Here is a 24,762-nt window from a genome sequence, read left to right on the forward strand (position 1 = left end):
TCCTAACACAGACCCTGCAACCCCGCAATCCCTCCCCTCCACATAAACACATACTAGATTCATCGTTTCCGTCTGGAAAGTATGTATGTATGTATGTATGTATGTATGTATGTATGTATGTATGTGCGTGTGTGTTGGAAATCCACAAATAAGGGACAATAAAAAACCAAAAAACTATATAATGTGTAGGTCTTGATAAGGTTATGCATATACAAAGACACATTAAAATGTAGTGTACTGTTATTCCTCAGGCCTTCTTGAAAAAACGTGTAATAATCCCTCCCTATAACAGAAGCTAATATTATCATCGGTGCTTACGAAATGTAGAGATGCAATGATAAAAACTCCAGTCTCACTTATATCAAACTTTCCATTCTCCGATTAATACCACTCTCTAGAGTAAATCCAGAATGCCTTAAAATACATACTTATAGTGTTTCGTTACAAAGGAAACTAGTCGAATGTGAAAATTCATTAATTCTGCATCCCTTGTTGGAAAATCATATACAAATGACAGTGCCCCTGGCAACTCCTTCAAAAGCATTTACTGTGTAACTTCCATACTTTAAAATGTCTTAAAAACAGTATAATATTTAAAAACAATATCTAAAAAAAGAACAGTCTTTTTTATACTTAGTTCTCTGTACAGGAAACACTTAATAAACACAAATAAAAATGCAATGATTCAACTTCCAAGTGTTGTACTAATATGTACATTGTAATCGTTTGATCTACATAGATCCTAAAACTCTTCCATAGAGTAACTCTAAATCCTGGCTAGAGCAAGGGGATGGTCACTGTCTCTGAATATTACCACAAAATGAGAACAAGACTTGACTGCCTAGGTCTTACAACACAATTCTCTCAACCAACCGAGTTTGCCTGTCACAAGCTGTGCTAAACCTTGTGACTTGTGGGTTCCTCCTTTTAAATTAATGAAGTCTACCTCATTAGTCACACTATAAAGACAAACTGATAAATCACGCCATTACTAGACTCTGGCACATGGCTTATTAGTTATTTGTGAAGTTATCCATTTACTTCATATGTATGTACGTACGTACGTAGCGTACGTATGTGTGTGTGTATGTGTGTATGTATGTATGTATGTATGTATGTATGTATGTATCTTGCCAACAATTTGCTTACAAGTAATTACCAGGGAGTGAAGTGTGACACTGTGATAAATAGAGAAACGTACTACTAGTAGGCAGTTTTAGCACAGCTTGAGACAGGCTAACTCGGACACCTGATCGAATTTGGTAGTAGTATAAAAACTGAGCAGAAGAGATCATTTTCAAGGAGTCATAAATGAACTTGGGTATTGTATACTTGGGCCCTTATTACTATGGCAACCAAGCTATCGACAAATTAAGACAGACACCACGTGTGGTTGGTAACGGGGGAAGGGGGTGATAGTCATGTTGTGGTTATGTAGATATAATCACCCTATAATCAAGATAGATAGATTGCGTAGACGGTGAAAGTCCCCGAAAATGTTCCTTCGAATATCAAGTTCGAAATGAGACTGACAAGAAAAAACTCGTGCCATCAGAGATATGCCAGTCTATTGTGCAACGTTCAGTGATAACTTACATCATGTTGCAATAATAGTTTGTGTCTCTGTTAGCTTTTCGATAATTGATTTACCATAGTCGTATAGTTAGCTTAACAAAATCATGAAATCACAGCACACACAATGAATAAATATGGTTATTCTGGGTATGTTGCTCTAAAGGTGAATTGACTGGAAAAAAATCCACATAGGCAATACTGGATAATGGCAAATTAAGAATAATTAACGCACATAAACTATTCAAATATTATAGCTACAACGTCTCCTACATGTACTCTTCAGATTGTGATCATTACAAAGTATTGACTCTGTCGTCAGTGATTGTTCATATATATACATATATATTGAGATTCATTTGTCATTTTAGAGCTTGACAAGAGCATTGCCAGTCAGTATTTTAAATTGGTACATGTCGAACTCGACTCAAGCTTTACTGCTGGAAGTTGGAATAGGTAGCAAAGGAGTCTAGATACAATAACAAAACATCGTATATGTACTGGTACTGTGTCTGTGAAAGAAGTAAGAAATAAACAAATTAGATGGTTAGATTGCCTGTAAGAGGCTTGTGCGAATGTTTTGGGAACGTTATTACAAGTGTTGACACTGCGTATGCAAAGGGTAATTTTAGTGGATATTACACGACATGTGAACTGTGAATATTGTCACAGTGATAAATGGTAAATCTTGCTATTGTACATTATTTTTTATGAGCACGAGTTAATTAATGTACATAGTAAGCCTAGTTACCCGACGTTGACTAACTGTTATAAATGTTCAACTTTAACGTGCAATCTGAAATCTGTGTGAGATACAATTATTTTTTAAAAAAAATGTATTTCGCTGTCAGCTATCACACTAACATGTCGTGTACATGTGCTTAATAAAATGTCTAGTCAATGGTTAATACACACAGTTCCTCGGCGTTTACGTCACCTACTGATAAACATCTTAATCCAATGATTGATTTTTAAATTAAGAGTGGTTGTTTGCTATTGATATATATTGCTGTATTACAGAGACTTGTCTACAGCAAAATTGGGTATCTTTACTATAATAACACATTATGCTTTTATTCACCATTTCGTTTTTGTCATGCTTGCATATATTAATATCGTGGGAGGTTTTTTTCTGCATCTTTGCCATATATCTAAAATGTTACAAACGTTAGTCGCAATACTATTACCGTTCACATGAAAGGCAGGTGGTTTATGTATTAAGAGACGTTTAAGCGAATGCTCCAAGAACTCCCACATTGCTTAAATTAACAAACACTCACCAATGTCTCCACCATTCCATAACGGTGTAGTCTAAGAGTTTTCACTGCCTGCAAGACGTCAAAACTCTGTTCAGTCTTTACCTTCTCACAGTTCTTATAAACAGCACAAAACACACCAGTAGAACCTAATCCATTCCTAGTGAAACAATGTAATAACGTTCAGGATGATCATATTCCTCCAGGAAATGTTTCATGATTTAAAGTGGAAGTGAAACAATAGAGGCTAAGTCAAGGTAGAGGATATTATATCATAATGAAAATATGAATACTTTTGGAGACCACAAGAAGGGATATTCCCGAAACATCAGCTTTCTAAATCTCATTAACTTAATATGTAGACTGCGGATATTCTGCGTCACCACCGTTCTTTATTTAAAAAAAGAACATTTATAAAACATACTCAGTGGTAATTCTTATAATATATAATAAATTATAACATATCCAACGTTTCACCTGGGACATAGTTGTGGATAGAAATGTAGGTGAATCTTACTTGCAATGAACTCCGATGGGATTATTACCAGATTCTTGCTGTGCTCTCTCAACGAGTGTAGCAAGGTCCACCATGACTTTATTAGACGGCGGTATGTCTGTATCATTTGACCAGTTTGTCATGTGCACGTGTTGAACATACCGTGGTGCTTCCTTGATAGAGAAAGATACAACGAAACTATATTTTAGCTATAGTTATACTTCTCTATGGTCTAATCATAAAATAGGTTTGATGTCAATTTGTTTCCTTTATCGGATTGGACAACATCAAGAAAAGTTGCTTGCATTTGGTGCTTTATGTAATGTAATATAGAAATATACTAAATAAGATTTGTTGGGAATTTTAAAATTAATTTGATCTGGATTTATCACATTTGACGTGGTTTGATCTGATCTCACCTGATGTTATTTATCTTTGTCTTATTTTTATTTGATCTTAATCTGATCTGATCTGATCTTATTTGATTTCATCTGGTCTGATCTGATCTGGTTTGATTTCATCTGGTCTGATCTAATCTGATTTGATTTGATTTTCTGGTCTGATCTGATCTGATCTGATCTGATTTGATTTCATCTGGTCTGATCTGATCTGGTTTGATTTCATCTGGTCTGATCTGACATTTATTTGATGTGATGTGATGTGATGTGATAAGATGAAATCTGATTTGATTTGATTTGATTTGATTTGATTAGATTTGATTACATTCTTTACATTGTCTGACCCAACACAACCAGACAATATAATTCACTATTTACCTGCACAATCAGAGGTATATGTAATCTCTATTTGATTATTGATTTTGTATTCCATTTTTTACTGTTATAAAATGAATATTGCATAAACCTCGTCATCTACAAAAAATCAAAGTGAAAGATATTTCATATGTTGATGAATTGAACACTTAACAGGAACCACTGGTACCTTCGGAGTAGTTGAAAATGGTTCTTTACGAATATACCGCCAAAACTTCGAAGCGATGCGGTACAAATAAGTTGACATGTATCTGCTTACCGTCTTTTTGGTGTTTGTGATTCTCATTTTCCGGATGTCACAAGTACCAGCAGCTGTATTTGACATCACTTCTATTGAGAATGGTCCAAAACTCTCAGCTCTTTCATCTGACCAGTACTTTCCTTGTATCTTAAATGAAACAATGGAAAGTGCAAGATTTATATCTTAACAAGTAGTGGTAATTATCATATACCCAGTATCGATTCCAACGCAATTGAATGAAAAGCACGCGCATTGAACCCGGGTAATAATTTTCTGTATCACGCCCCGGCACACTTTGCCCAAATATGGCAAGTGGCGCGCTCATCGATATTCGTTTGCTCAGTGATTTGGCTTTGTTAATTTCTTCACTATTCACTATTTTACATTAATCGAAACATGGGATATTTATTGTATATCTGAAGTATTTTTTTCAGGAACGTTTTTTTTTCTTCAAATGGTACCCCGTATAACAAATAGTGTAGCCTATTTCAACCCTGATCAACAGAGAGTATTATAGGTTTGAACAATGGTTAAAGGCAATAAACCATTATGTATAGGTTGTTAACGCAAACGGTCAGTAATAAGACAAAATAAAGGTAGCTAGATTTACTATTGTAAAAATACAATGAATATATGTAACAATAAATTTGGTTACTATCACTCTTGTTGTTGTTGTTGTTGTTGTTGTTGTTGTTGTTTTTGGTAGTGGTGGTGGTGGTGGTGGTGGTGGTGGTGGTGGTGGTGGTGGAGGTGGTGATTACGGTATTACTGGTATGGGGTCTATCTTTCAAAATTTTTGAAGCCTAAATTCTAAATTCTGAACAGTAAAGAACTGATGTGCATACCATGTCATCTGTTTTTAGGTCGTTCAGCATCACAATAACCCTGATGTTATAATCCCAAATCATTCTCCAGAAATCAACTCTTGTATTTGACAGTGGCATTTGAGTTGCTAGGAAACCATCCTTTCTGTTATAGCCCTGTAATATACAAATACATGAAAGTGTTTCTATTAGTGTAGCAGTGACACACACACACACACACACACACACACGCGCGTTTCTCTCTCTCTCTCTCTCTCTCTCTCTCTCTCTCTCTCTCTCTCTCTCTCTCTCTCTCTCTCTCTCTCTCTCTCTCTCTCTCTCTCTATCTATCTCTCCCCCAGCACTTTCATAGTTGTATCCTCGTATTGCATACGATTGTGTATTTTGAAAGAAATTATGAAATATAAATGACGATTACCTATGCTGCTTTCGTTTCCATCATGCGAAAATTCAAATTTTGAACTTATCCATATTTAAGTGTAAGATAAAAATCATCATTATATTTAAGTTCACAGTTCTACTCACCGGCAAGAAACTGGCATTAATATAATCTGTAGAATCCGGATCATCAACTTGAGTCATCAAATAAGGAATAAGGTCTTGATAACTCAACTACAGAACAATGTAATAAATTGACCATTAAATTCTTAGCGCAAGGGACAATGATATCATATATATATATATATATATATATATATATATATATATATATATATATATATATATATATATATATATATATATATATATACAGTATTCCTTTGGGTATTTCCAATTAGATTTCAATTACAAATTAGATTTCAATTACAAACCAATCCTAGATTATAACAGATAAAAATGTTTTAGAAGGTTAAGTAAATATAAAATAGTGTGTTTCCGATAAGCTGAACGACCCGAGTTTTACATTTCTTTCACCAAAATAACATGAAGGTTACAATTTACTTCTATTTCCATGTACATCTTTATGCCTTTGCCTCATCTGTGGTAACTTTAATGTAAAAAACAAATTGTATTCCAGAGAGAAACCAGGTCTTCTTAGATTATTACAGTACAGTCTGTATAACGTGATCATCTACTTCACTAACAATTATCTGTATTACGTCATTTAGACCTCATCAAACTCTCACGGAAGTATTGTGACCCACGAGCTCGAGTATCTATCTTGGGATCGAAGTAATTTTTAACATTATTAAAGTAAAATAAAATAAAATAAATACCTGCCTACCCTATTTGATGAAGTCATGTTATCGGAAACAAACACTTAATTTTTAATTTTGCCTAATTAAAGTGCAATGAAACGATGGTGTTGATGGCATTAGCGCTGTCACCGACAGAGGGCGCTATTACAATAGCGCCAATGTATGATCACAGAACTTGCCGCTCTTGACCGTATTATTTATGATTTTGGTCAACAGCAACTAATACACAACAGTTGATGTTTAAAAACCCTGAATTTGTTGGAATATTATAAAAAACCATTACTCATATAAAATGTATGTATTATTTCATAATTTATTTTATACATACGTGGTATTACATCCGGATATCTATTCTTGTTGACGTTCTTGGGTTGTCTTTCCTGCCTTACAGTCCTCTAGCTTTGGTGGATTACATAGTTGCTTCAGATTCTACAATATATACAGGGTGACAGTAATTCTGTATTAGGTGAACGGTGTGACAGTTACCAGTGATCAGTATTGAGGCCTTAAGACTACATCTTGGTAGTAGGTACATGTATATAAGGGGGTACTTGGATGGGTAGTCGGTACTTGGGTATGTATGTATGTATGTATGTATGTATGTATGTATGTATGTATGTATGTATGTATGTATGTATGTATGTATGTATGTTGTATGTACGTACGTACGTACGTGTGTGTGTGTGTGAGAGAGAGAGAGAGAGAGAGAGTGAGTGAGAGAGAGAGAAAGAGAGAGAGAGAGAGAGAGAGAGAGAGAGAGAGAGAGAGAGAGAGAGAGAGAAGAGAGAGAGAGAGAGAGAGAGAGAGAGAGAGAGAGAGAGAGAGAGAGAGAGAGAGAGAGAGAGAGATGTTTCAGCAACCTGTGATGCAATAATTACTCGAGAGTTTTAACGAACTCTTAACTCTTCTCTGGTTAGGAGAACTTGCGACTTTGGTACAAATACATTTAATTTTGTAATGAAAAACCGAGATCTTCTAAAATAAACATTACGTTGCTTTCAGTTGCTCCATACTTTTAAAATTAACATCACATCTGATTTGTCATTACAGCTGATATCCCTTACCTCAAATTCTTTCTGGAAACCTGTCTTTCTTGTGTTGGGGTCCTGTGATTTCAGTTCCTTCATCTTAATCCTTACATCTGATGCCTGTATTTCTGTTATCCCAAAAATGGTGGACTCTAGTAGTACGGTGTAGATGAAATCATATTGATCCTGAAGAGACAAAGAAGATGTTTGCACGCTTATCTATAATCTAACATTAATACTGCAAAATAATCATAAACGTCTCTATATTACTGGAGAATGCACCACGGTGCAAATTTGCCTGGCAGTCAAAGTGCAATGAATCACTTGTTTGCTGTGGTGTTAGGAGAGTAGTGGATGTTTCAGGGGAGAAGGGCGACAGTATGGTAAGATATATCGGATAGTGGTCCGGGAGTGGACTTGTTGGCCTTGGTCCCGACAATGTCGGTGTGCAGTGCATTCATCTAGTCTTTAAGAGATTTGGCCTTCAGTTCTGCCAATTAGATCGTGACTTGTTAAGTAATTAACGCAGTACGTGTACCTGTGAACTATTTATCCTATTTCACTCCTGTCACAACACTCAAATACCCCCCCCTACCTCCTCCTAACAGATTTGTAAAGTCTGACCCCGATTCCTCAGCCCTCCGCAATAATTACTTGAAACTCCCTACTCATGTTCAAAGCACTTCCAACGACCAAAATATCCTAAATGCATGTGTCGACATTCATGTATGCTAGAGCTGCAGTGTTATGTCGAAAAAACTACATTTGGCGCGACCTTTGGCACGAAACTACCTTTGGCCCGAAAACATCTAAATTTGCCCGAGTCGTAATCCCTCCTCCCCAGTCCACTCCCCGTGACTCTATCCCCACTCGTATCATAATAGATGACACTTCAAGACACTATGTTATCAGTGGGGAAAATAAGCTATATACTCACAAAGACTTGTACGAATTGTGTTCGCCTTGTCCTTCCATCCTGTATAAACGAGAATACATCGATCTGTCCCTCTGCCTCAGCCATTTGCAACATTGCGTCAATTGTAACAAACGAACCACTCCGACCTACACCAGCACTGTTCAAACAAACGATACGAGCACATATTCAATGACGTGGCATTTACGGTATGTGTACACATTGAAAAACGAGTCTGTAATAAAACTTTATTGATAAATTCAAATCTAGCTATAAGTAATAAGTTCAACCGTTATGTATTTTATCTTGTATGTGACGTTATGGCCGAAATTTACGGAAGACAACATCTCCCAAATAAAATATAATATTATTTTGCTCGTCGCCAATAATATTTCCTAGTGATAAAAGAGATCTGCAAATAATATTACATTCGTTAAACTCTGTATTTTATACCACGCAGTTGTGTAAAGTTTACATAACAAAGAATTATATAGCAAGAGGGTGGATTATACACAATTATATAATATCGGATTTAAAACGCTTTAGAAAAAGGATAAACAAGACTAAATTCTCTTCCAGTACAGAAATACAGCAACATTTCCTGAAAGTTACAATTACCATGGCAATGGAATTTCATAACGTAGAATATTTTTTTTATTTCAGATTCGTTTAAATTCATAACTGCACTTAAAACTATTTTATAATTCATTTACACATCGCAAATATTTAGTGACTTTACTTTGGTCTGTAGTTTGGTCTGTAGTTGACTATCGTTTTCGCAAGCTTAGATCCACAGTGTTTTTATTTCTATATCATCTGGCTTTTAGCGAAGCTTGGATAAAATAACATTTCACACTTCCCATTTTAAGGCTGTTATGTTCAACATACCCATATATACAGTAATAGATGCAGAGGTATAATATCATAGGATAAACATTAACTTTACGACTTTACAATTGCTGAACCAATAACGTATTACTAGTAGTGTTCATTATATACACAGCATGCGTGAACATTTCTGTTCACTGACAATTCTACAACCAAACAAAACCTGCGTCGGCATTTAAAACGACATGGCTATAAAGAAAATAGGACTCGTCTACTTGATCTGGCCACCGAATCAGAAAAATCCATCTCTATGGCGTGTATATTCTAATCGACATCACTATAACGTCATTTCCTCTTCTTAAAGTGAGAATTATCTAAAATAGGAACAACTTTTGTTGATGCATGGCCATATATGAAACAACCTGCGTTTCGAAAGAATTGTATACGTAATCCTTGCACAAACTTTACAATTGGGTTATAACAAATAATCTATAATGACGCACGGGTTCAGTTCACAAACCTTTACAACTTTTTAAAATGATTTCACTTTACCTGCAGTGGACAACTAAGGGTCCTGATTGAGGTGCCTTGTAATCATTGATCTTTTTCAAGAACGCTACTACTGCCAGTGGATAGTCTCCAGCCGACATATCCTTCCAGGTTTTGTAATGAAAGTGTTTGACTTCACGGACCGTTGTTCCCTAGAATTGAAACATATATATTTAATAAATTGATATTTACTAAGAAAGTGTATTGCGTTCGGCAGTAGGGGCTCAATATATATATATATATATATATATATATATATATATATATATATATATATATATATATATATATATATTTACAAAACTATTACGCTCTGCCACTGCGGTATAGAGCACTGTCTTAGCAGATTGATATTCACCGAGTTATATATATATATATATATATATATATATATATATATATATATATATATATAATTTTATTTAGCAAACCAATCATGGTGTGAAATTGTTTGTATATTTTGTGTGACAAGACGGGGAGGGGTGGGGGTAGAGATAGATAGATAGGGTTGTCGGTGGCCGAGTGGTTAAACCACCTGCCTCTTACCACTGCGGTCGGGGTTCGAACCCCATTCAGGGTTCGATTAAGTTTACCACGCTGTAAGTAAGAAGAGTGTCGTTCAGTTTGACTCTACCAGGTTTTCCCCGGGTTTTCCTCCTACATTAACACTGAACCCATGATGGCTCCCACTGGAATTCTTGGGAGACAAGTGTTTATATGCTTAAAGAACTATCCAGTATAAATAAAGATTATTATTATATATGTGTATGCCTTGTGTTGGCGGTGGTTTTATGCTATAGAGAAGCAGAACCTATCAGTGCACGACTCCAACTTTTATTAACTATTAAAACGTGCTTGAAAACTGTCAAAGTTAGATGTCGTGAGAGAGACACGCTGTAGTCATTTGTGGTCTCTGCTGTATTTGTTTGTTTAAAGCAAGGTGTGTGGGTTGTTGTCTTTGATCAACCATTCTGCGATATCATACGCTGCCTCACCCCCACCCCTCCCCGTCTTGTCACACAAAATATACAAACAATTTCACACCATGATTGGCTTGCTAAATAAAAATCAAGTTTATTCCTTACCATTGTGACCCTGAACGTTCTGATAACAGAATCGGTGAAAATTTCCTCCCTGTCATTCTGAACAAGGATATCTCCAAATGCAACGTCTTCAAGGAGGTCAGGCCAATACTTGAAACATCGATCCTGCAATATAGAAGTAGGGAATATATTTAGATTTATCGAGAGAAGCATGAAATTTATAGTACATGATATAGTCACTAATCAATATGCAATGTCATCTAAAGAAAGGTGGTGGATGGTGACAAATGATGACAGTTTCCCATTAATCCCTCTTTTTATCTTTGCTACATCATCATTTGGCTATTACTATGGGCGTGGAATCTTTATTCACTTGCCCACCCATTCCAGTTTTCACCTTTGCAATATAAACGTCATCATTTGGCTGTTGCCATGGGTGTGATATGATGTTGTTGCTAGATAACTTTGCGTACGTCGAATGTGTAAATTATCTACCCATCTTTATCTACCTATTTTTATCTTTGTAATATACATCATCATTTTTTGTTTCTAAGGGCGTGGTCAGGTTACTAAGGCCAGTTGTCGCACATATAACAATAATTGCTGAATAACACCTTCAGGAACATCCCACCAAGTTTCAGCCCAATTCACCATCTAATTTTCGACATGTGCAAAACTTTTGACAAAATATTTGTAATTGACTGATTATATATAATATACAACGTGTAACATGTAAATATGACTTTTCAGTAACTTTGACATGGTTTTATAGGCAGTAAGTATTAAGCCTACCAAAACATGTGTTTACCCATAGCAATACATGGTATTTCGGTTTTCTCGCGATATAACAAAATGCCCAATGGTGCGCGAGTGGCACCCATCAGATATGCTAACAGGACACCTTTATGAGGTGGAATCTGCAACAAAATATCACATAACTCACATTGCAAAGGTTAACCCCTAAAAACACCTCTGGCAACTGGACTATTGTGGCACTGCTAGATATGCAACCAAAAGATAGCAAAACAATCTCACTTAAAGAAATGATCTTGTCATTAATTTTTACTTCCAGAAAGTTCATGCCTGATTACTGTCTTTTTACATAGATATAGATACAGGTTTGACAAACTTACCCTTCCTTTTTCAACCAGGTCAGTGGCCATCAGTATAATCGTCGATCTCTGTTCCCATACCATTCTCCAGAAATCGCCAGCCGTCTCTTTCTTTGGACCTGATGAAAAAGAGCGAAAAATAGTGAATATACAATAACTACTACAGTATCGATACATTGAGATACACATCCGTTAATCTACCCCCCCCCCCCCTCACTCCATCCATTCATCCATTCATCCAGCCATCAATTCACGTATAAATTTACCCGTTACCATATCAGCAGTACACCTACATTTGCACTTTAAAGTGGCCTTGTGGATGAGGATTGGGTATTTATTTTGGATTTTTAATCTATAACGCAATGTTATCATGGCTTCCTTCTTGAAAAATCAATGTGAAACAACATATACCAAGTCCTTGTTTGTAACCCAATACATTTCAAAAGCTAAACAATGCGTAAAACGTTTGTTATTGTACATGCAATAACAAACCTTTTTACACATGTATTAATATGTTGCAATGCATTGAGTTACAACCAAGGACTTGGTCTATTGTGTTTCACGTTGATTTTTCAAGTAGGAAGCCATGATAAAATTGCTTTATAAATTAGAAATCCAAATTAAATACCCAATCCTCATCCATATGACCACTTTAAGATTATATAACCAGCCTAATTGAAACTATTCGATTTGACTGTCAATTGTAGTTCTATGTACTGGTAATTGTTGGCGGTATTAGTACTTCGCCACCAAGTCATTACCATATATTTCTGTGATCGATCAGTAGGCAAAAGGTAACGCCTCCTGCCCCCCCCCCCCCCACCTTCCCTATGCTTAATGAATGATACCAAAGGATACTAAGGCTTGTGTGAATTCGTCGATATAACAAATTTCATTCTACATTTTCTTGTCACACGTTACAGTGTTATTAGTAGATAAAATAGCCAGATCTTCTGTAGTGAAAAAAAAAATGAGAATATTGCATCTTACCTTGCGTTAGTATGTAAGCGTTCGGCTTTTTGTAACCCTATTAAATCAAGAAAAGGAACTAGTTAATAGATAATGTGAACGTTTAAAAGAGTGTTGACAGATTTGAGTTCATTGGCTTAGAATACTTCATTGATATTATGTCTTCCCAGCGAATGATGAGAAAGGAGAGATATGTTGTTAATACAGCATGAGTATGAGGTAACATTGTCTAACCTGTACAATGACATTCTTCAGGCTGAAGTGACAAACACATTTTGATGCCAAACAGTATATTGTATACCTCATAATAAATGTGATCACTTACATTGATACGTGAAGCATTTATATAGTCCGAGTACGGATCTCCTTCTAGCTGGTGAAGGACCACTCGCGAATCATCGTCTACATTTGTATGAAAAATAAAAATAAAAGTTTACATATCAAAATGTTTTCTGCATAATTATATATAAATTTGTCAGAGTGTCAAGCTCAATTATGAGATATGTACTTAAGGCCGATAATAAAGTTCGTTTTTTTTTCTAATTTAACACACACACAAACACACACACACACACACACACTCACACTCACACTCACCAAATCGACCATGCCGGATAATCATAGCACGGTAATCAAAGTAAAGCTATGTTGTAAACACCAGATACCAATTCTGACTAGTTAAGGATTCCACGAGACATCACCGACAGCCAGATTTGGAGTTTTGTATTTGTATAGTATTTTACTATTGTATCTGTAAAAATGTTCAACATTACTTTTGCGATCGGACACTGAATACTGTCTACCATATTGTATCCCATCTCATCAAATACAAAACGCTTTAAGAAAGTAAATTTCTTCTTCTTCTCTCGATAGTTGCTCTTATTCTACATCGACGAGCAACCCATAAACTGTATTTGCTATCACTCAACGTTGTGTCTTTCTTTCAAGCAAAAACATTTGCTTCATAATCAAACGATTCACAAGATTTGCAATAACATATTCGTATAATATCCATATCCGATTTGCCCGTATTCAACTTACCCCACTATTAGTATGTAGTGGCAATAGTTTCGTGGCGACAGTATTACGCGAATAAGTACTTACAGTAAGTTAAAAATCCTTTCATACACAAACGTAATTATGTAAATAAGATGTAAAGTCTTACATGTAATGATATTTTTGAAACGGTTTTTTGTCCTGTTGACGTCCATCGACCCGACCTCGGTTGTGCCATAATCTTTTCCGGGTAAGTTCTGAAATAAATGAACTTCGTATTTAACACAATACTGATATTAACGGTCGAAGTTTGTCATTATTTCTTTAAAAGCTCGACATGTTTCGTGACTGATTACTATCATAAGTGTTTATTGCGCATTCAATCGTGTTACTTATCCATACGAATATTGACATAACATCAGTTCTCAGCGAAAACAGAATTTCGCAGCAGAATGCTATTTTTTCCTGCCTCTTTCGTATTACATGCACAATCCGACATATATTCAAGATACGTGTAATGATAAACAGAGGATGATAATTGTCCATGCTATATATATTCACGAGTGCAGCAATTTTTACAGTGAAAAGTACACTGAAAACAACAACAACAACAACAACAACAACAACAACAACAACAACAACAACAACAACAACAACAGTAATAACTAACAATAAAAACAACTGAAACTTACAGTATATTCCTCTTTTATAATGTTTTTCGCCCTTCTTATCCTAAGGTATTGTGGAAGATCGGCAACTTTGACTAAAGTAACTGTTGGATCCTCAAAGTTGGCCGATGATGATGTCATACCGTTTGCTATTGGTATGTTGTTCGGATTTGTCACCGGGTTTCGTCTGTGTATATCTTGGGTCATCTCTGTGTCTAGATCTGGAGATGGACTCAGACCTGATAAAAAAAAATGTAGAGAAATATTGTTGAATATGATCTATTACTAAACTTGCCATGTGAATGACAATTTGGAATTTGTTTTGATTTTGAATTGATAAAACAACTCCACTGTGTTTCTCGACTTGAGAATAAAACAGAATATAGCAAGGCCTTGATTTTAACTTAATACATTGCAATTAAAAATTTAATTTGAATTTAAACTAAAAAAAAATATTAAAGGTTTAATGTTGTACGTACAATAACAAAACTTTTTACACGCTTCTTTGAAGCCGTTTGGACCTGGTTGCTACTGTTTCACATTGAATTGTAAAGCAGGAAAATATCGTTAAGGTATTTTATCAATTGAGAATCCAAAAAAACAAATACAAAAAGTTTCGATACTTCTAAAACTAATTAATGATTAACAATATAATGTTAATAAAGTTTACTAGGTCTGTCTGTTACCCCGTTGACGTTGTGCGTAATCTACGGACCCAGTGTTATCCCTAAATTTCCAAATACGCTTGTCTTTAAAATGATTTCCTATTCGTAAGTATTAGTAACTTTTCGAGGTATAAACGTCGTCTTTCACAAGTTGGTAAATGTTTTACTCTTTTTTCCTTTTTAAAATTGTAATTTGAGTGTAATATTTCCATTTGAAGGTAATTTAGCATCTGATTCGCTTGAGTAGATGATTGACATGTAGTGTGAGTATACTGCAGTCTATAGGTGACATGTTGATGACCTAATAACATCACAATACATTACCTTCTCTTGACCTCGGTTTATCTCCCGTGATCCATGGCGCATCCACTTTCAACCATTTCCTGTAAAACGAATAGAAAGTGTACAAATTAGTTGTACGGTGTTGTGTTATGACCCGGATCTTCTACAAGTGAATACAGAAATATTATATATACTTTATACAGTACTGCGTTGAGCCCTACATGTTGTCTTCCCCATGCCATTCCCCATCTTATCAGTACTGTCTGCCTTTTCCTACACTGACCCGTATTGGTGACAACCAATCATCGCTCATAATTCACGTGTCTGACCTCTGCCTGACCTGAATGACCATGAGCTGGTGACCTGATACATATTCATGCGAATTTGTTTTTCGCCCTTCCCCACCTGTATTTCATTGCGTTTTTTTGTGTACATATGTAATAATAACAGAACACCATGGCCTCGCAATGGACGGTAGGGCATACAGTTAGTATGTAAGTTATTTTCACGAGTGATTCGGTTTATTCTGCCGCGTATTTTCATGAGGGATAGCGAAAATAACTCATGAAAATAACTTCTGTATGCCCTACCGTCCTTTGCGAGGCCATGGGGTTCTGTCATATTATTTCGCGAAATGTTTGGTGTATGGGATTGATTTACTGACTCCTGATTGGCTGAATCGCTCAAATCCACAAGTCAGTCACACTGGTCCGTAGGTTACACCTACTTTGGGCACAAAACCATATGAGAAAAATAATTGTCCGGCAGATATATAAAGAAAAAGCTGGCCTGGATGATCCTATTTACTCCTTCTTACTTTGCTGATTAAAAGATGGCCTGTCATTCCATGGGTGTCAAATATTGGGTTATATTTACAATGACAAAGTAAGAAAGAAATAGTAAAATGAGATGGAGCTGTGTATATGATTTAGAACGAATTTTCATAAAAGGTGATAATTTATGAATTTGCTGAAAATGAATATATTTTTGTATGCTTTGTGTTGATTTGTAACAACAACAACAACAACAACAACAACAACAACAACAACAACAACAACAACAACAACTCCTCCTTAAACAATGAATACAAGAAAGGTTTCGAGTTTCAATATAGCTTTTATAGATGGTTGTACTATTATTAGGGGGGGGGGAATATGAGAAAAAAAGCTTTATTATTCACATCTTGTGATTCAGGTACATATATGTAGTGAACTAACTCAATCGTAGTAAAAAAAATTCAGGAAACCATTTATAAAATTTCATAAGACTTAGTTCAGATTTATATACACAGCTACGCCCTACTCTACAACTATGTGCAATGAGGACCCAATCGTTTATCCGAGGTTGAGATATAGTTGGGCTTTATGCCAAACGTTTGTTATAAACAAAACATCAAACTTGTATATGTATTGTCTCATCGAAAGAATATAAATCGGAGAGTTTCAGTTGTTTTCATAACGCAACACAATTGACCTTTAGCCCAATGCTCTTTTTAAAAAAACAACAACAAACGAGTGGCCAAAGGTTAGATGATCTAATGGCAAAAACACCTCGTATATCCACGCACCCGTCTCGAACGAATAAACAAAAATACGAACCATAGGGGAGTGTAGTATTACTTAGATTGTTGTTTTCTTTGTCTACAGGTTGAATATAACGACGTTTTGACTACAATTTCCTACCTGTTACTGGTATAGAGAGTGATGCATTAGTAGCAGCAGGATTCGTTTGATATTTTCCTTTATAGAAAACAATTTCAGCAATAATACGTGCCCCTGTGATACGAACCAACGACATCAAAAATGTAAAACACAAAGTGAAAGCAAAGCTGCAATTGCCATCCTCCTGTGATGATTTCTTACTGCCTAGTATCAAATAGCCATATTTTAGATGATACATAGTTTAAAATAGTTGATTTTACGCCAATGGAATGTCACCCAGTACAAATAAACTAACCAATATTAACAACCACGATGTATGGTGATTTATTTCACTTATTTTATATACATCTCCAATACATGAGTACCAATTAGGGTTATTTGATTTTCCTTAGGTGATATTCTCTAATTTCACAATTGACCGGCTTTATGCCTGGTGATAAATTTGAAATATCAGATCAGGCCTTTCAATGAGTGACCAGACTAAAATATATCATCACTAAGACCGCCATTCTTAAATATATCTCACAGAGACGGAATAAAAACTTCTCTCTTCATGAAAAATTAATCTGGTTGATTCATTATCATCCAGTTTGGTCAAAAAATAACAGATTTGTGACAAGGACCAGGACGTGTATCTTATCGACAGACAAACTATACAATGTTTCCTTACTAGGGATTGGTTGAATTTGAATCAAGGAAACAGTGCGTTATTAGGCTAAGTATAGATAACGTATTCGCTTCCCTAGTGTTCCGTAAGGACCGAGTGGGAGTGGGGATCGGCGGGTGGGGGTTGGGGGCGTTTACGGGACAAGACTTCACTAATAAGTTGTGTAATGTGAAATGAAATTATTAGATGTCCTTGAGAAAAGACAGAATTTTACGATTGCATTTTTCTTACGACACAAACGATGGGCATTTTTGTTGTCTTTTTGTCAAAAACACTATGCGATAAAACTAGTATAAAAATTCTCATACCAGTATACGTAAATGTCAAACAAATAAAAATTAGGAGAAGTCGATAGTTAGTAATCCACACAGTATACGTACACACGATATGACCTATCAAATTAGCAACCAAACTTCGTGATACCATACAACGATCAAAGTACGCAGTCTATAACGACAAACAATGGTAGTCTTATCAACAATACGTTACTATACTGAGACTGTCATGTATCTCTTGTGACCTCATGGTTAGGTCACTATGACACACCCATGGTACATATAGATCATGTAGATAGGTCAGGTAGACGGAAGTAAAAATCGCCACAAAGCAAACTTAATATATTAAGAAGTAATATCACTTGCAGGAAGTTCACATAGTGTAGGTTTTGGTGGTGGTGGTGGTGGTGTTGGTGTTGGGATTGGGTGGTGTGGGGGTGCTGGGCAAACTTATATTTTTACACATATGATGAATGCTACAAGTAGAGATATGGATAAGTCAAAGCTTAATTTTGTAGACAAATGACGTCACTACTAAATTCTGTTCAATTCACTCTATTCGAAGTCATATTAATTTCAATCATATATAAACAATTGAGAGCGATAGCTTTTCTCAACAACGAGACGTCTAAAATTGGCGCGAAGCCATCGCGGAAAAAAACGTCAGAAAACGCAGTCAAAGAACAATAACCACACAATGGGTGGGATTTCCCCATAGAATTACAAATGACATAACAATAAAACTGAGTTGAGCTAAAACGCCATGCTGTATGTATTTTCTTTCTTTACCTACTACTAAAACCTTATCAGAATACACACACTCATTCACTCTCACTTCCCTCTAGTTTGCTTTTCTTATAAGGCAATACGGAAGTTAGAAGACTCTTGTATTTCTTTAAACACATTGACTTCCTTCCTTCATCTTTATACTATTACTGTATATTTCCCAGTGGTAACATGTGTAATGTTCAAGTTTTAAATTCATTGTAAGTTTATCATTATTTGACTTTTGATATTCCCTGAGTTCAGTCTCTCAGTCTCTAGGGTAAAAAGGAAGCTTGTCACGGTGGCGAAATGATATTCAACTAGTTTTTCTTACAGTGGCATACACTGAATTTTAAATTTTTTTACTAGAATAATATTTATCCAAATGAATTCTGAAATAAAAAAATAAATATATATATATATATATATATATATATATATATATATATATATATATATATATATATATATATATATAATGAAAGAAGACGAGTATGATATTACATTATGGATTTACACTACAGATCGTTTCACCAGAAGGATAATTGTTAACTAGTCTATCGTCAAATGTTATAATAACAGAAACATGCCAACTAAAACTAAGAGGAGGTTTAATTGTAAGATAGATACATAGTTATTAATTGTGATGAAACTGTGTCAAACCAAAATTTATAACACTCTAAACGTCAGTACCAAAATGCGTAATTTTATTCTCTTTTATTCTCCTAAAGGTTTCAACAGATTTTTCAATATTCCAATGGTTGTTCTTGACTAAAAAAACTATCCTAATTACGTGTCGAACACTATCCGGCAGAAAAGCGGATATTGGGTTATTATTAAGTTTCATTAAGTGCCCTCGTTTTAGTGATTATTTTTAATATGTTTCACTATTCTTATCACCTAAACATGAAACAAACTGTGATAACTGAATGACCTGGTAAATGCTATCAAAGTGCTACTTACCGTTGTATAGCATATATGACACAGAGTGCAACGACGGCGACCACAAGTAAAACTAGTATTGTCAGCAGTGCAATTTGTAAGCCTTCAGTCATCGTATTGTCTGCAAAAATAGGAAAATTGATTTAAGTATAGTTGTATCAACACAGTTATGTTTAACATTTGTTTTAGGTCGCGTATAGTTAAATAAACAGACATGCCGCCTCTAGGGCAAACTCCAGCTACTCATAGAGTAACTCCAGCTACTCAGAGGAGTAGAGAAACAAGAGACAGAAACTGGGTTACTCGAAGAAACCTTAAATGTGTTATAGCGTTAGACTGGGCATTATACATAATTACAACCATTTAAAAGAGACAGACTCTTATTAAAAGCACTTGTATGATTATAAATGAAGCTCTCGAAATACATGACCATTAATAGCACGCTCTAAACAAGCGAATTTTTATTACATTTTATAGGCTATAACTTTCCCTAATTCCATTCTTGTTGACGGTCATTGATCGACATACTGTATTGTAACTAAGATGTGATCTTGATCCTCAAATTAAAAGTCAAACGTCCAGGGAGAAGAAAGAGGGTGCTTTGTTTGCTATTGAAGCCAAGTGGAAATTGAACATCATTTTTAGCTTATCTGTCATGCATACACAGACTTAAGGAATATGCACATTTCAAAGCAATTCGTTGACCCCTTGCAGGACACAACACAGATTGCATTTGTTATTTGTAACGAAAGAAGAATATTTATCAAACAATTGTCGAAAATTATATATTATGTTTTTCAAAAAAATGTCAAAATCTCACAGTGATGGCTATGAGATTTATTTATATGTTTAACTGTATGTAAAGGTTGGTGGTTTATGAGAACATCAAAATAAACATCGCCACATTAGTAGACCATATAAACTAATTGTTGTTTCTTGTTCTCAGTCACAGTCACGCCTAAACACCTCGACGGAAGATTGGAATCCGAATGAAAAATTGACCTTTCAGCCAAATGTTCATTTTAATAAATACATTATTCTGCAGAGTGCATTATTTTAATAACCATACAATGTTAATTATAATTCAATATTTAATACCATACCTGTACTTAATAACTATTTACCAAAAAATTGCCTGGAATTGAACTATTGTTTTTTGATGTTGATTTTCAATTGAAAGAGATTATTTACTGCTCAACAGGATGACTTCCAACACTGGCTTTGTTATGCAAATTTCATATGTATTAGAATACGATTTATATGACATTGACAAAGTGTGACATCACTTTGTTTGATATATGTTTCTCACGACTAAAGTTTAAATAGTTAATATGTAGCTTTGTTTAATTGCATTGTTTTTGTCGTAACATTCCATCATGTCGTACATTTCATCCTATCGTAAAATACACTATCAAAGGAGTCAAAAACATATAGACATTATCCCTCTCTCTTCTCTCTCTCTCTCTCTCTCTCTCTCTCTCTTTCTCTCTTCTCTCTCTCTTTCTCTCGCGCACTCGCTCTCCCTCCTTCCCCCTCTCTCCCTCCCCCTCCCTCCCCTTCTCTCTCTCACTCTCTCTCACTCTCTTTCTCGCTCTCTCGGCTCTCGGGGGCAACTCCTATAAACGATCAGACGGGGAGGGTCCGCTGGAAAGGTGTGGGTTTTGTACTCGAGGGGGGGGGGGTACTCGGTGAAAACACATTTCTCGTAGCGGGAAGACTTCGAAAAAAAGTCCATCTATACCGGTATGTTTTGCTCCACTAGCTTAGAATATTTCTATAATTTTCAACGTTATGCTTAAACAATTGTTTAAAGTAAGATTTGATTTGATTTCTCAAAAAATGATTATTTTAATAACGTTTTAGCTATTTCACCATGCAAACTGCTATCTACATGTATCCTAGACTCGTGTAGTGTTTATTTTGTGCGATGTAGTTGGTATGACAAAGGTTGGTATTTTGTGGCATGTGGTATGACAGCAGTTTGGGCTTGTATGTCTTAGCGTAGCCTCAAAGTATTTTACAACCCCTGGGCCTATTCTCTTCTGTAACCCCCTTTATTTAACTACTTGTATTTTATTCTACTATAAGTCATCCACAGTGTCAGCTCTAAGCAGTGGAATTTGACATTCTTTTGTATTCAACCAGAATATATTGTACCACATGTCAACTGATACTGACGTGCGTCGCTGCAGTTGTCAGAACAGATAACCTCGGCTCCTAGGTCAATGTACAGGCTATCCACCGACTGGAACATCATGGGAAATATTCAACAATAGTTCGCCTGTTTACAAATTACCATCTATGAATAAAACCTGTAAGTGTGTACTTACAGGTACAGTGGTGACTTTTTTTTTCTTTTTTTTTTAAATTGCATTATAAGGTATTTCTGCTTCAATTTTTAAAACATTGAATGCAATAACTGATCTATTTCATGTTGACTGTTTAGGACAAATAACAAAAAACTAAGTGTTTCCAATAACCCAACCGACAACCGACCCTACTTTAAGCCTAAACATTCTTATACATTCAAAAAAGGTAAAATAGTAACAATTTACTCCTATTTCCATGTAAATATTTTGGTCAAAGTATCTTTAGTAATTTTAGACTGTAAAAATGAATGTATACGGTACAGTGTATTCATCTATTTCATAATGTAATTGTCTTCATTTAGTTCTTTTACATTTCATCAAACTATCACAAAATTATTGTGAGCAATGGGTATTTTGTTTTAGTGTTCGTTAAAGATTTCTCAACAGCCGTAATAATAGAAAGAAAAAATTCCAACCTACCTACTCTATTTTCTGAAGTCATGTTATGTTTTTGGAAACAAGCCCCCCCCCCTTTTTTTTTATTTCTACCTTACTAACGTATTTAGATTGCTTCCAGTTGAAGGATATCTGGATATATCTCAGCTGCAATGAGCAACATTTCTGAGATATGTACACCCATGTTGTATCACTATGCACCGTGCAAACATAATATTTATGAAAGAGCAAATGGTTGACATGGTTACTGTTACTAACGCAGTGGCTTTTAGTTTTAAAAAAAAGAAATCTTTAAGATTGCAATATATCATTTAATATATAGACACATGGTCATTTTTCAAAATCAATACTTTCTTCCGAATGTCATTGTCATACATGCATTTCAAGTGGTGAAAACAAACGTTACCTCCAATTGGTCAATTTCGTCACATGACGGCTGTATATTGGTAATATAATTTTTCAAAACTATAAATGATAAATTATAGTGTACTGAGATATGTTTTGACCATATGCACAATTCAGCAATGTTCACAGCGACTATGTAGACGAATACAATAAAGTAGCCAGTATAGCCTTGACCTTTGACATGAGATGGGCCCTATCGATATACTAGCTCACTATTTAACCCGGAAGTAGGTAGCAATCGTCGGACTACCGAAAGGCTCGTTTTGTTTTATCTGAAGTTCACCTTATATATCTGATCCATATGATCCTAAGATGTGTTCAATTGATAGATAGTACATCGAATTGTAGACAAATGTCGTCAAATCTAAATAAAATAACCCCCAAACCCTTATCAAAAGTAACTACTGGGTATTTGCTCCGTTGACCTGATATCGCCTTAGTGTGTACATAATATAACCACACAAATTACAGGGTAAATTAACAAACGTTAAAGACCATGTCATCCCAAACCGTCCTCTGGGCAGAGTATCACTTAAATATCAATGTCGGATGAAATTAATGACGTTCATACAGATTGTAAAATGTTGATTGTATTGCGGAAATATCGGTGTGTATACTTCCTCCTAGCCGATTGTGTTGGACTGACGTTTGTTTAAAAAAACACCAACATTTCGTCGTCATGTTTTTAAACTTCAAAAAAAGAGTACGATATAGTACTCACCTTCAGTAAGCTTATGTTGTAATGTTACTCACTAATTCCGTCGGTGACTTAAACTTCATGAAGGTCGGTTTATAGACACTAGACAGCTCGAGATCTCCTCACCAGACGAACTTCAGACCGCGAGTGTACTAAAATTAGAATATCAATAATGGGCTTCTGGCTGTTGTTCACTCAGGTGACCCAGGATTAACACCGACTATTGGCATAGAAGAGAGAATGTAGGCAGTCAAAGGTCAACCACTGGTAGGATAAAAGTACGTGTGTAGTGGTCACAAAACACTCCAAATTTAGTATGAAGTAAATTAGAGTTGAACGAAACCTATATTAAATCATCGCAATCTTGGGGGTTAAATAATTTGGCCGACAAGAGAGTTCAGATTTGGTCGAAATTCCTTTTCCACAAGAGAGTTCAGATTTGGTCGAAATTCCTTTTCTTCAGTTTGTGAGTGTTTAGCTTGCTAGTGCTGTGCAATAACCACATCGATCACTGTTATTAACAGTGTTAATGGTTTTCAAGTATCGCTCAACCACTGGTGCTTAATCAATGTCCAACTTCTTCAACGTCCAATCCTAGTACATGTACACAATTCTGTGACAGACGACAGCGAAGGAACAAAGTCTGAATGTTACAAGACTTAGTGTGATTTATCATTGGACCATATCGATTGTTAGACACGTGATCAAAAAGGTTTTTCAAAAAGCTAATCAGTATGACGGTCGACGTCATATTTAGTTTAATAGGGCATTTAAATGTAAATTCTACAAATTTGGAAGATGAATTCTTTCTAACAATGACTGCGTGTAGCTCTGTAAAGTGATTATGCGGAAACAATGACATGCTCTGTAATAAGCCTCTAGACAAAGAAATTAGTCAACATGTCCAGGCGCAGTATTTCCTTATTCTGTTTGTTTCCACTTTCATTGAGATTCAAATGACCAACAAATACATAAAAGGCTATGACACACAGGGTGTTTACCATCATGTCAAGTATGCACTGATTGCAATACAAATGATGATGATGATGATGATATCGTTGTTGTTGTTGTTGTTGTTGTTGTTGTTGTTGTTGTTGTTGTTGTTGTTGCTGTTGTTGTTGTTGTTGTTGCTGCTGCTGCTGCTGCTTCTGTATATAAGCTTATATAACTA

General features: G+C 35.4%; 1 pseudogene across 1 annotated transcript; it reads right to left on the reverse strand.

Annotated features, from left to right (window-relative positions):
- Positions 1–1,134: 1,134 nt before the first annotated feature.
- LOC144436593 (receptor-type tyrosine-protein phosphatase epsilon-like) lies at positions 1,135–23,730 on the reverse strand (annotated as a pseudogene). The gene is made up of 19 exons (XR_013480966.1): positions 23,616–23,730; positions 19,746–19,845; positions 15,457–15,515; positions 14,492–14,706; positions 13,969–14,056; positions 13,129–13,205; positions 12,825–12,861; positions 11,856–11,953; positions 10,765–10,887; positions 9,683–9,831; positions 8,327–8,462; positions 7,426–7,575; positions 6,686–6,790; positions 5,688–5,769; positions 5,184–5,318; positions 4,357–4,485; positions 3,346–3,497; positions 2,853–2,988; positions 1,135–2,084 (listed from the first exon to the last, which is right to left on the reverse strand). The product of XR_013480966.1 is annotated as a receptor-type tyrosine-protein phosphatase epsilon-like (transcript).
- Positions 23,731–24,762: the final 1,032 nt, after the last annotated feature.

This window comes from Glandiceps talaboti, chromosome 6, assembly GCF_964340395.1.
Source record: "Glandiceps talaboti chromosome 6, keGlaTala1.1, whole genome shotgun sequence".
NCBI lineage: Eukaryota > Metazoa > Hemichordata > Enteropneusta > Spengelidae > Glandiceps > Glandiceps talaboti.